Genomic DNA, 10,096 nt, shown 5'->3' with positions numbered 1-10,096 from the left:
TAATAGTTTACTAGTATTTTTTTTATATCAGTGGTATATAGCTAATTATGTCAAGGGGAACTGTGTTGGATATCTAATTGTATGAATTTCCCTGTATGTTTTTGTTAAAAAATTGTTGTCACTAATTTGTACATGTTCAACATTTAATTATAGTTGCTTATTGGATTCAGGAAGGTCACAAGGTATGCTTGAACGTCTACGACTTGAGTCAAGGAATGGCAAGGCAGTTGTCAATGACTTTTTTCGGTAAAGTTATAGAAGGCATTGGTAAGTTCCTGATTGTTTCATTTGTCTTCTCTTTGCATGTTCTTTGCCTGTGTAAGCTAAGATTCTATTTTCATGAAAATTTAGCTTTTTATCTTATGTTATGCATTTAGTTATGGCATTTTAGTATCTAACTATTTTAGTATCTCGAATCGGTGCAGTCCACTCGGTATGATAAAAAGACCCCTGTCCTTTGTTACTAGACTTTTGGTGCTTACAATCTGTGATGCCTTTGAACAAGCATTTATCGAAGTACTGCAAGTTTGATTTTTTCCAGGTTGTTTTTGCTGGATTCTCTGCTGAATCTGTTGCCTAAAAGAATAAGTGATTGTAAACCAAAGGTACTGATAACTTGCAATGCTGTCATGCGAGGCTCTAAGCTGATACGTCTCAAACAGATTGTTGACGCAACACTCACAGAATCATCGAAGAACGGGTTCTCTTTAGGTATGTTTTCTTTGTTAAAAAAAGACCGAGTACATGAAATAGTGTAACCTGTTCGAGTCACCATATGAAATATGTGACCACTGATTGATTGTTGATATGATTCTTTCTAGTTAGGGACTTGTTGATTCTGATACCTTACCACTAAATGTCTCAAGAGAAATGCTTCAGTAGCACAACAGTTTGAAGACGATAAAAAAGAAACTCAGAATATCGTTTTCATGAGTTTTCTTGAAAATACTAATTACGTGAGTTTTATGTGCTAATTACTAATTACGATCTACCAAATACTCATGCATTCATTGAAATAACTTTTTACGGTTCTAAAAACTCTTATGATTGATGGGAATATGGGAAAATGATGTATTAATACTTGAGTAATATACTGCTATCGTTTTCATGAGTTTTATGTGCTAATTACTAATTACGATCTACCAAATACTCATGCATTCATTGAAATAACTTTTTACGGTTCTAAAACTCTTATGATTGACAGGAATACGGGAAAATGATGTATTAATACTTGAGTAATATACTATTCTTAATCATGAAAACATCTTGTTTCCGATGGCAGGATCAAACCCCACCAGTTTCAACTGGTCAACCAGCAGGAGGTAACTTATTAATTCAAATCCAGGCTTCCTTTTTAGTAATGTTGGAAAAATTCTTAGGGGATGGGTAATAGTCTTGTTAATTGAGTTTTTAGCCATTATGTATATTAATGTAGACGGGAATCCGAAGTCATCAATTTTGCAAAAGATCAAGCTTTGCAACCTGCAGCAGATACTCCTATTAGCACTGTTTTTAATGCAGGGACCTTGGCGCAATATCGATTTGGATGGAAACAAGCTCTTCTTGCTGTGGGTTTACTGGCTATTTCAGGTGCTGGGACCGCTTTGGTTTTTATGGTACTTGGGTAACCCAAGTTGGGTTGGAGCAGTATCCTGTTTTTTTGGGTGAAAATGCACAATACATATCGCGTAAATGAAATCAATAGAATCACTTCTTGTGCTAGTCTCTAGTTTTGTGTTTCCAGTTGTGCTTTAGATCAGTTTGGTAATAAATCAATTATGTCTGCTGCAAGCTTTTCGGCTCCGGTGGCTGGATCCACCTATGTTGGCTTAAACCTATCCCGCCCAAGCTTATTCAGATGAGGATTCAGTGCGTGGAACAGGAAGACTGTTTCGAATGGATCTTAAACTCACTATATGACGGTACTTTGATCAGAACTTGTATTTTTGTTTTTAATTTTTTTAAGCTGTTTATATTACCACCTTTTGTACTGCTTATAGTTGGCTCTCGTTTGTGTGTAAACAGACTTGAAATCTGATTGATAACAAGAAGTTTGAGACTCTCTCCTACCTTCCACCTCTCACCGATGATTCAATCGCTAGGGAAATTGATTACATGATGAAAAAGGATGGATTCCATGCCTTGAATTTGATGCAGTAAGATAGATACTTCATAATTTCTTTATTAGTAGATTAATACATATCCTACTGGAAATGTTCTACAGTTTTTTGTCAGCTAGATAGTTCTTAATTGCTTTATCTACAATTGCATCAATTTTAAGTGTTAAAGAGATATGACAATTAGTTGTTACAGAAAGTGTGACTTCTGGTAATTGAATTGTATTGTGAGCTCCCTTTGTTTAGCAAAGATAACATCTGGAATACAACCATTAATTCTTAAAAAATTTGCTATTTGCATCCACTCTTTATCATAATTTAAATTATGTTGTAAACTTTCAGTTTAGCAGGTGTCTTGTTTCTTGATAGTTGATAGTGATAGAACTGGACTCCAATGTTAGAAACTGCATATTTTTTATATAGAAAATATTCAATGTGTGTACGATGTTATCAAATTTTCTATAAATGCATTCCAAATTGTGGCAATGATAAATAATTTGTTCAATCTTGAAATTGCCATATCTGGAGATGAACTTTCTGTTTCTTTTCTCTCTTACATGCACAAAATCATTATATAAATCAATGGCTTCAGCAATACTCTGTGGTCTGAAGTTTTTTGTTAAGCAGGGGTTAAAATACTGATCTCTTGTTCAGAACATTTTTTTCTACAGCTGGGGTATGTTTATAGCGAGAACGACAGAATTCCTAACTACTACGATGGGAGGTACTGGACAATGTGGAAGCTTCCCATGTTTGGTTGCACGAACGCATCTCAAGTCCTCCATGAAATCACAGAATGCAAGAAGGCATATCCTAGTGCTTACATCCGGTGCCTGGCTTTTGATAACATTAGGCAAGCTCAATGTATGTCGTTCGTCATCCAAAAGCCCACACCACCTCCTAGATCCTCTGCTCCTTGAAAAAGTTGCAGTGCGACCCTATTCTGCTTCTGCATGTTCAATGAAATCAATGAGTGATTCCATAAGGGTAATTCAAAATTTCCTTATTCTAAACTGCTTACAGTAGTTATTATTGCTAAAAGGAATTGGCTGTACATAGTTGCTTGTATCAGTTGTGTTGTCATACTCAACAAATATATCATGGGTGCATCTGTGCATTTCTTGTCACAAACGTCCTTATTTAAAACTGGTTTTATATAAGTTTGCATTTTCGTACTTGCCATATATTTTCAAGGGAGCTTTTGGTCTTTAGAATGCCAGAAATCATTGTTCTAAATCTACTCCAGTTATAAACAGGTGGTTGACTAGTCATCAATTTTGATGACAAGTTCCACCTCACCTTTTAACTTGAGAGGCGATTATGTTGTGCTCTTTTTAATAATCTGTGTTATTTCAACCCAGGAATTCATAGTCTGCAGTTAATAATCATATTTGACCTTGTAGTTCACCTGCTGGTCCTGAAACTCAAATAGTATAAACGATATTCTTGTTGATGAAAACAATAATGAGAGCCTGCACTTGCTAAGAAACGCATGCTACCTAGGTAAATAATTGTCTGAATGTTGGAATAATATTAATTTTTTATGTCTGAATGTTGTTGTTTGACTTGGTTTGGAAGTGCAGCAAAGTTTCTTGAGTTGTTTTAGAATATGTTATTGATGATTTCTCTCACTTCTTCCTCTAATGCTTCTGAAAATGCACTCCGACACAAGTAAATAGAAACTCATAAGTAATAACACTTAGTAACAAACAAGTAGACCCATTATGCACAACTTGAAATATGTCTAAGTTGATTGTTAGATTCTTTTACATATGTCTTTTTGGGTAGTTAATGCAGCACCCATGTGGTTGATTTGATCGTGCACATGGCATCTATCCAGTAAGTGGAGGATCATATTTGCTTGCTTGGGATAAAACGGCTTGCTCATCTTGTCCTCTGCAGTTGTTGAGATATCTAAATAATGGGAATTTATATGGGCCCTTGCTGTCTTGTGTAGAGAGGATTTATGTCTCAGATTTTGAAGAGTGTTCAAAAAGGGATAGTGAAAAAACTATCTTACAATTTTCATTAGACTGAATGTCTTCAGTTGGTTTCCGGAGAATGTAATAGTTTAGATTTCAGATCATATGTTTTACTATTTTGGTTGACGTTCTCAGACAACAATTATACAATTAGTGATGTAAAACTTTACACAATTTGGTCTATAAACTTCTTACACATCACTTTCAATTAAGAAAAGCTGATGTCAAAAAAGATAATGTACATCACTTTAAGGTAAAAAACTGATGTCAAAGAAATCCAAGTTCAAGTTTAAATGAAATATAGAAATCACTTTGTTTAAGATTAAACTGATGTCAAGTAACATTATAAACATCACTTTTAACCAAACAAAACTGATGTCAAAAAAATACAATGTACATCAGTTTCAGACAAACAACTGATGTTAAAGACTAATATGTTCAAGTCTAAATGATACATAGAGATCACTTCATTCTAGAAAACACTGATGTCTATACGCTAAATTAGACATCACCTTTCATTAAAGAAAGAGATGTTTAATATGTTATTTACATCACCTCTGTCAAAATTATCGATGTTTTTGTGATAAAAAACATAGCTCAATATATGTTTAATATGTTTTAATAGGTGTAATTTAGTTATTAAATAATTTTGTTATAGCATTTTTTGTAAAAAATCATCACATAGACATCAGTATTTTTCACTAAAATTGATATTTTTCTGACAAAAAACATAGCTCATGATATGTTTAACATGTTTAATTAGGTGTAATTTAGTTATTAAATAATTTACTTATAGCATTTTATATAAATAATCAACACATAGACATCTATTTTTTAACTAAAATTGATGTCTAATCGAGTATAGACATCGGGTATTCACCGATGTCTAGAATAGACATCACCGACATCAACATCGGTTGGGAAACAGCATAGACATCGGCCAAAAAGCGATGTCTATGGACTTTTTTCTTGTAGTGCCAGGATCCTAGTCGAACCTTCGACCTGGATTTTGGTCGAAAACTAGTGTCTTTCTTTGCTTCCTGGTCGTTTGGTTTTGACTAGGATCCACGACTGGGTTTCGACCGGGATCCTAGTCAAACCTTCGACCTAGATCTTAGTCGAGACTTCTGCGCTTATTTGCTTCCTGGTCGTTAGATTTCGACTAGGATTCATGACCTGGGTTTTGACCAGGATCCTAGTCGATTCTTCGACCTGGATTTTAGTCTAGGTTTCTGGACCCCATTCTTGAAAAATATTATGCTTGATTCAGGAATTCGACCTCGATCCTAGCTCGTCTTTCGACCTCAATCCAGTTCTATTATACCCGTAATTTTCGGGTGTCTGTTCGAAAGAATTCGAACAGAATTCACGAGCTGAAATTCGACCTCAATCTTGATCCATTATACACATAATTTCCGGGTGTCTGTTTAAAAGAATTCGAGCAGAATTCACGACTTAGAACTCGACCTCAATCCTGGTCTTATTGGGCTTCCATCTTATCCAATTTGGATTGGGCCTTATTTTTTAGGGCTTTGATTTGGGTCTTCTATTTTCCCAAATCCTAATTGGATTTGGGCCTTCTATTTTCCAAATCTTAATTGGATTTGGGCTTTTTATTTTTCCAAATCTTAATTGGATTTGGGCTTTTTATTTTTCCAAATCCTAATTGGATTTGGGCTTTTTATTTTTCCAAATCCTAATTGGATTTGGGCCTCCCATTGGGCTCTTATTAATTTGGGCTTAATTTATTAAAACACCTTCTTTAGAATTCTCGGGAATTTTTATTTAATTTCTTTGGAATTCCTTGGAATATTCTGGAATGTTCCATTTCTGGGCTTTTTTCTTTGGGCCTTTATCCTTACTGGGCTTTTTGTTCCTTCAACTTCACTTTTTTACCTATATAAAGGAGTGAGTAGAGTCTACTGCTCCTCACTTTCTCATTTCTAAATTCTCCTTCTTTCTTCTTTTGTTAAGAATCTCAGAGCAATAACAGTAGGTCGGAGTATCTTAATCCCCAAAGCCTTTTTAGGAGCATTACTTCAGGTAAGACTTCTCCCTTTACTTCTTGTGCTTGTTTTTGCATAGTTTGCGTTTTAAAATTGTCTCCTTATGTGCCTTTTTTTCCAATTGGCTGATAAGAAAATGACCCGTTTGGCCAAGATGAATGTGGCCAAAAAGTCCAATGAATTCCCCATTCGGTCAAGGTACACTTCCTTGATTGATATATATGATCAACATACGAGGGGACGAGAACCCGTCATATGCGCATCTAGACGCGCACGACCATATCAGTGCCTTGCGGGATCCAAAGGAGCTGGACAAGTTGAGCGGTTGTTTCAAAATCAAGGATCCTTTCAAGCTAGTTCTTGCAAGTCCGGCCGACAGGGCCTGTCAGTGGAGAAAGACGCATATGCGTCTACAGGGATACTTTAAGTGCAGGTATTAGACTCCCCTTTCACCCATTCATCCCTGTTTTGCTAGCTGATATGGGCATCAGCCCTTGCCAACTCCCTCCTAACTCTTGGAGGTTGATTATGTGCTATCTTTCGCAATGCACCAAGCACAATGTCTCTACCTCTGTTGCTATTTTTAGAAAGATTTTCCAGTTCAAGAACAGTCCTGACAAGAATTCGGGGTGGGTTTCTTTAAACCAGCACCCAACCGTTCCCCACATAGTGAACGTGAAGTCCATCCCTGACAACAACTTGGGGTGGAAGAAAGATTTTATGTTCGTCGTTTGGGAGGGTGGCGATTGGGGCACCCAATTTCGCTCGTCTTTTGGGCTAGCCGTAGATGGGAGCCCAAACGATATAATTTTGTCTGAGGAGGAGACCAGAGCTTTCAACCTCCTTACGCAAGATAATGGGACTTCCCATTCTTGGGATCTTATCAGGGAGACCGTTCGTGTAGAACGCGGCCTTTCTCCCGTCCCTAAGAAGAGTACATTTCCTTCCTTATCTAATTCGTAATAAAATAAATATATAAAAGAAAACTCGTTTACCTCATTTAATGTCATCAGACTAAAACAAAATTAAATTTATTATCCATTCGGTCTAAGAGAAAATAATTTTTACCTATTTACCCTGGATCAATAATATTTATTATTTTATTTTAGCTTGATTTTTCAAATTCAACTAATTATATGTAGTTTTTAAAAAATTTTATTTCAAATTGGATATAGTATAATTTTGTTTAGCCACTCCGGGTGAATTTTGTATATTATTTTTTTTAATGAAAACCATTAGACATATTATATGTTAGAAAATTATGATTTTAGAGCTTAATTTAATTATGTTCTTGATGGTAATCCTAAAATCTAATGATTGGAAATTGTTCAATGATATTTGAACTTAAATTTTCATGTATGGTTTTAAGAATTTTCTTAATGAAATCCATATGAAATGAGAGTTGAAAGTAGCTTGGAAAAGCTTGGAAAAATTTGAGAATGTTTGTCCCACATTGAAATAAATAAAGGAGGGTGTGTGCTTTATATGGTATTACCCACATGAGTAGTATACAACTACTAAGGTGTGTGATGGTCCATTGTGTTGTTGTGTGCTTCACGCGCGCCCCGCCCCGCCACGCACCGCACCGGACCGGGTCGGGTCGAAGGGCGATTTGGGCGAATGTCTCGGCGTCTCGCGTACACGAGGCGACCTGGGCGAGGATTTTATTTATTTGAGAATTATTTTAATTCGAATTTATTTATCGGTGACTGGATTATTGGGCTGGGTACTGAAATAGGCTAAGTCACTTTGTTAGTGGGCTTAGTCTAAATATTTAAATCTGCAAATAATCTGATCTGTAACAAGTTCTAATATCAGAATCAGAACTTAAGAACTGATGAATAAAATCAGAACTTAACAAGTTCTGATATCAGAATCAGAACTTAAGTACTGATGAATCAAATCAGAACTTAACTTAAGTTCTGATAATAATGTGGGTGTTAATGTGAAAAGCTGTTACAAATAATTTAAATTCAAAAGCTGTTCAGTTTTGATTTTTTTTTCATTAATGAATTCAAAATCTGATCAGTTTTGATTTTTTCATTAATGAAGCAGTTTAATTCAGACATTAAGTGTGTGGACAGTTTCATTTTTCCTCTCCTATAAATAGAGGTTAAAGTGAATGTATTAAACACACTACATTCTCTTCTCTTCTCTTCAACCTCTCTGCATTTCTCTCCCACAAGTCCTGAAGTGCTGATATTTTCTGGCGACTGAGGTGTTGGTCGAAGTGGAGCTTTTGTTGCTGCTGTTAACATAAACTTCGAGCTGTTTTATCCTGGTGGAGATATTGTTCGCATCCCAAACGCAGCAGGTAGGGGCAATATTCTCTTCAAGAGCAGCCAGGACTTCGAGCAAGGCCTGGTGACTCAGCTGTGATCATTTTTCTTGGCATTTTGTATCTGTGAACCTGTATTTTATTCACTGATAAAAGCTATGGTTTCGGGTACATTTCTTTCTCTCTACGTTATTTCAGTTACTGATTTTGTTTACCTGCATGTTTTGTTTTGTTAACTGTGGTCTTGGCCTAAACTTGTTAAATTCTTTATACACTTGCTTCTATGTTGCTATATTGTTAGTGAGATTTACAACATTCTTGAAGAGAATAGTAGTTATATAGAATTTAGCATAATGGTTAACGAAAGTGAGGTTATCGTTGGTGGTGGTAGCAGTTCGGGTGCAACTGCTGGGGCCATTGATTGGACCACCTATAGTTTCCCACAAGCTGTTGAACTAACCGGTTTACCGGAGAAATTCAACGGTGGCATTGGCTTTTCTCGCTGGCAGAAAAGGATGAAGTTGTGGTTGACTATAAAGGGTCTGTGGCCGGTTGTGGAATATGAGAAACCAGTAGTGGATCAAGAGAAGGCTGACACAGTTAAGGCTTTTGCGAAGTGGGCTGAGAAGGATGGAGTGGCTAGGGCGGCCATTCTGGCGGCACTAACAAACACTTTGTTTGATGTCTATTCTTCTGATGCCTACTCTGCAAAACTCTTATGGGAGAAGCTGGACCAGACACATAATACTGACTCACAAGGTCTAGAAAAGTATTATGTGGCAAGGTTCCTCGAGTTCAAGCTGGTGGACAATAAGTCCATGACTGAGCAGGTGCATGAGTTCGAGATGATAGTGCATGCTTTGAAGGAGTCTGGAATGAATCTCCCGGAGAAGTTCAAGGTGATGAGTGTGATTGAAAAACTCCGAAGTCTTGGGAAGAGTTCTCTCTCTCCCTGAAAAGACAGAAAGGAGAGATCACCTGGACCAACCTTATGCTGGACATCTCGGTGCAAGAACAACACAAGTCCAAACAGGGACATGTGATGCCAACTGAACACGGTACCTCGAAGGTAAACATAGCAACTGTAGGACAAAAGAGGAAGGCTTTTGCTAAGAAAGCTAATAGTAATAAACCTAAGAGTGACAAGGACAAGGCCAAGAAACCCAAGGCAAACAAACCATGCTGGTCTTGTGGGCAGGTTGGGCACTGGAGTAAGGACTGCCCTACGAAGAAAGCGAAGAAAACCGAGGTAGCGCAAGCAAAGTTGTGCTTGGAACCGCAAGTGGGCCTGTAGTGAACATGGTCGTTGTGAGGCTACGGCTTCTGAAACCGACGTTGACCGGTATGTATCCTACAACCCTGTGATATTTTCTACCTATCTGTCAAATGAATGGTTGATAGATACTGGAGCTAATGTACATATTTGTGCTGATATTAGTTTATTTGTATCTTATCAACAGAGTCATAGCCTGACTGTGAAGATGGGGAATGCTAGTGTTGCTCAAGTATATGGAGTTGGAAACGTGGATCTGAAGTTCCCTTCAGGACGTATTCTATCTCTGACGAGAGTGCATCATGTTCCCAACATGCGTAGAAATATAATAAGTGGAAGCTGTTTAGTTTCTAGTGGTTTTGAAATTTCGTTCAAGTGTAATAAAGTAGTTCTTATTCACACTGGTACATTCTTTGGCAAGGGTTACTTGTCAAATGGTT

General features: G+C 36.8%; 1 pseudogene; it reads left to right on the top strand.

The window, feature by feature from the left end:
* The first annotated feature begins 1,778 nt into the window (after positions 1 to 1,778).
* Positions 1,779 to 3,037, top strand: LOC141703587 (ribulose bisphosphate carboxylase small subunit, chloroplastic-like; annotated as a pseudogene).
* The last annotated feature ends 7,059 nt before the right edge of the window (positions 3,038 to 10,096 follow it).

Source organism: Apium graveolens, unplaced genomic scaffold (assembly GCF_009905375.1).
Source record: "Apium graveolens cultivar Ventura unplaced genomic scaffold, ASM990537v1 ctg6793, whole genome shotgun sequence".
In the NCBI taxonomy this organism is placed as follows: domain Eukaryota; kingdom Viridiplantae; phylum Streptophyta; class Magnoliopsida; order Apiales; family Apiaceae; genus Apium; species Apium graveolens.
The sequence above is the reverse complement of the archived record's forward strand: the minus strand, read 5'-3'. Positions and strand labels throughout refer to the sequence as shown.